The sequence below is a fragment of the Octodon degus genome, unplaced genomic scaffold (genome assembly GCF_000260255.1).
Source record: "Octodon degus isolate 3935 unplaced genomic scaffold, OctDeg1.0 scaffold00088, whole genome shotgun sequence".
NCBI lineage: Eukaryota > Metazoa > Chordata > Mammalia > Rodentia > Octodontidae > Octodon > Octodon degus.
In genome coordinates, this window is record NW_004524664.1 from 7,237,980 (window position 1) to 7,241,900 (window position 3,921).

A 3,921-nucleotide genomic window follows, 5' to 3' on the forward strand; every position below is an offset into this window, starting at 1 on the left:
CATCTAGAAATAAACCATAAGATTCTCCCACAGCTTCCCAAAGAGTCATGTTTATTCTTTTACGTAAAAGGTATTTTTAATCCATCTAAGAGTTGCCAAAGTTCTAACAATTTCAGCATTGCAGAAGATAGACATTTACATCTGAAAAATTGCAAATGGGGATACAAAAGAATGGGATCAGAACAACTCCAACATCCAGCAAGGCAAATATTTCCTGCTGTTCCATGTGGAACATCGGTGGCAAGTTGTGAGCTCCAAAGGGCTGGTTTGGCTCTTCACCTACAGCACTTCCAGTGGTTATAACTCCCTTGGCTTCTCTCTTAAGCCTGCTTCACTGCCTCCATGTTCCTGGCTTTTCCAAATTTCTGTGTCTCCACTGTACCTTTGCCTTTATCCTCACATCTTCCCATATTGCCCTTACAGGAGCACACTGCCTGCCCTCCTAGATGGAAGCCATTTTTTTTTTCAGTATCAGGAATTGAATACAGGACCCTGCACTTACCAGGAAGATGCTTATTCTACTGAGCTATCTCCCCGGTCCCTGGAAGCCTTTTTATCCTTAAAAGTCTTGTATTCTGGATATATCTAAAAGCAGAGTCACACGGATGATGCCAAGGTCTACTTCCAGCTATAGCAATAACCAGGCTTTCTTCATTCTTGGCAGTAGGTGCTCAGTTATTGGATCACTGAGAACTCTGAACCTGATTGTCAAGAAGAAATTCTCTATGCCACTGCCATGCGTGAACATATATGGCTGCCCTATTCTGGAACATGGTGCCCTGTGCCTTTTTCCTCAAAGCAGTCTTTCACTTTTGCCTTTTTCATGCTGTTAAGTTTGGGGCACTGCAGCTTTTTGTGATGTCCTCAAGCCATCTTTTGTGTTTTCCTATTCTTCCTTAGCAATGTAGATCTCCTTAGATCTAACTTTTCAGTCCAGGGATTTCCCAGAGCTGCCATTCTGGCCAAATACACAACATTTTTAATCATTCTTCTGGACTTGTTGCTCTCGACAACATAAATCTGGCTAAAAGCTGCCAACAATAGCCAGGCCACCACCTCAGTATTGACTGCTTTGACATTGTTTCTATAAGATGAATTAGTCCACCACTACTAGTCTTAGTCTCAGGCAAAGTCTCTGAACTTGAGAAAAATGCAAACAAACTTTTTGAAAACCTATAACACACAGTGTCTGGAGTCCATCAGCTAATGTACTCCTTCCCAGAGGAACCTACTAAGCCCGGTCTTTTATCGCAGGATTCTATCAGGTCTTTTTGCTCTGATCAGAACCTCCCATACAGAACAGCCTAAGTCATTCCAGTTCTACTCTTTCAGGTAACATCTTTGAACCCTTCTAAACTCTTCTCACAAGTCATTCCCAAGGACTTTAGAACGACATGATCAGGTATAATCATAGCAATGACCACCTTCCTGGTACCAAATTTTGTCTCAGGTCCTTTCTCTCTTTGCTGAGACAAAATACCATACACCAAAGGTTAAAAGAGAAAAGGTTTATTTAGCTCACAGCTTATAGAGGTTTGAGTTCCTAATCCTACTCCAAGGCAGAGTGACACTTGATAAAAGGCAAAAGTTCATGGTGGACAAAGACAACAAAACTAACAAGAGCAAAAAGAGCAAAAGGGAGGAGGAGAGAGAGAAATCTCTTTCCCACCAGTATGTTGCATGTAGGCTACCTGTTCGGTGCAGGAGTAGCACTCGCACCCGTATTCCAAGCACTGGACCATGAGCCTACCACAAACACTAGAAGTCTGCCCACATGACTGCATGAGGCTCTGGGGTGGGCATCTGGACACAAGCCATAATACCTCCTCAAGTACATATCAGTGTGCCAGATGCTCTTGAAACTGAAAGCAGAAAACCAGACATGAGAATCAACCGTTATGGAAATGACTTTTGAGTAGTTTGTAAAATTTTAAAATAATGTCATTGGTATTAGTAAAATTTTGTTTTGAAAAGTAGCTGTTATTCATAAAATATTTATGTGAACATGCCCAAGAAGCATCATGAGAGACAGGATATGAAACTCAAGGTCTGTCCTCCATCCCTGACACACACAAAAATGTGCTTCAACAATGTCCTAGGTAGCTCTCAAGCCAATCACAATGTCACAATCTGAGCCATCTGTCATGGGAGATGAGACAAAACTATTTATTTTTTTCATAATTTTATTGATAAACAAATAGCAATGAGACAGTTTCAAATCAAATCTGTAGGACAGTTTCAATAATTAACACACTGCATACATTCTTCTTAGTGGTTAATTGCTGTACAAGATGCAGACATGATATCCTATTTACAAACACCATTAGAACAAATCCTTCTATTCATTAAGAGAATGTAACTATATATCTATCCTAACCACTTTGAATACACAGATACAAAATGGACATTCATCTGTATCCCCTTTTTTGTTAAGTTCCGTTATTTGAATATTATAGGTGTGTAAACTCAGCAAAATATTCTAAGAGTCCAGTAGCCTATAATAGTATTGGGTCTTCTGCTTAACTGGCAATGTCAGAAATTGTTGACCTGAGTCCCCCACAGCTCAACATAACAGCATGGCTTTACATCAGAACACGGGAGCCCAATTAAACCTAACTGTTTTAAGTTGAGGGTGTTGGATATTTCTGTTCCAGGGATGGAAAAGCTGACTAATATACATACGAAGGTACACAAATTAATTTTGTTTAGGTAAAACACCCCCAATAACATGATCCATTAAATACAGTTTAATGTATTGATAATCCAACAAAAATAGTTACAAAGGTAGGAACATGAACACCAAGCTGTCAGATTTGGTGACCTCATTGGGGAGGGGGAAAGTAGGTCAGCAGGGAAGGGAGATGATCAGCTCTGCCTCTGAATTGCTTTTACATGATAGGCTGAAAAGATATTAGTATTACTTTTGTAATATGAAGAAACTCAAATGCAGGAATATGAAATAAAAGTGAATATTCCTCCTTTGTTATTAGTTCCCAACCACAGGTTATACACAGTTCTATCTCTGCTATGTCTGCTTTAGTCATTAGTAAATTTATTCCATCTTCCTTCAGTGAATTTCCAGCATGAAGTATCAACTCCAACTGAATTCTAGCATTCAACAAATTAAAAATCATGATATTGGGGCTGGAGGGATGGCTCAGTGGAATAAGTGCTTCCCTGGCAAGCGTGAGGGCCTGAGTTCAATCCCCGGTTCAACCAAAAAAAAAAAAAAATCATGATATAAAAATCGTTAATTTGTATTATAATCATAAAGTACAGAAGCACTGGTTCTGTAACCCAGTCTCTTTCTTTTATGTGATCACATTAAGTCTACTGGAGTAGGGCTCACAAAGACAGATGTGTTGGAATCTGAGTAATATTAAATGAAGCTACTCAATCATCTTCCAAATAAATCTTACAGAAATAATACCACAAGTTCAAGAAAATGAGTTCTAAGTATATTAGAAATAAGGGAAATAAAATCCATTATGATGCCTTGAACAAAAACTTCACACAGATATATATGAAAGAGGACATTCACCAGTCATGAAAAATGCAAGTTAGCTGGGATGAATGTCATCACCAGGTACAAAGATGTATCAGTGTTATCTGGGTCACCAACAGACTACCTGATTAAAATGGAAGTAAAATACCCTATTGCCCAATGACCTTATGCCAAAGACTAATTTTTTTAAACTTTTGCATCAAATTCACCTATGTTACCTAGAAAAATATAAAGAGCAAGAATTTATTTTTCCACAATTTTACTGAGAAGCAAATAGCAATGAGACATTTCAAATCAAATTGGTAGGACAGGGGCTGGTGAGATGGCTCAGTGGTGTAAAGCACCTACTTAGAACAAGCTTCGCAAAGCACAGGGACCGCAGTTCAATCCTCCAGCACCACATGCCAGCCAGCCCC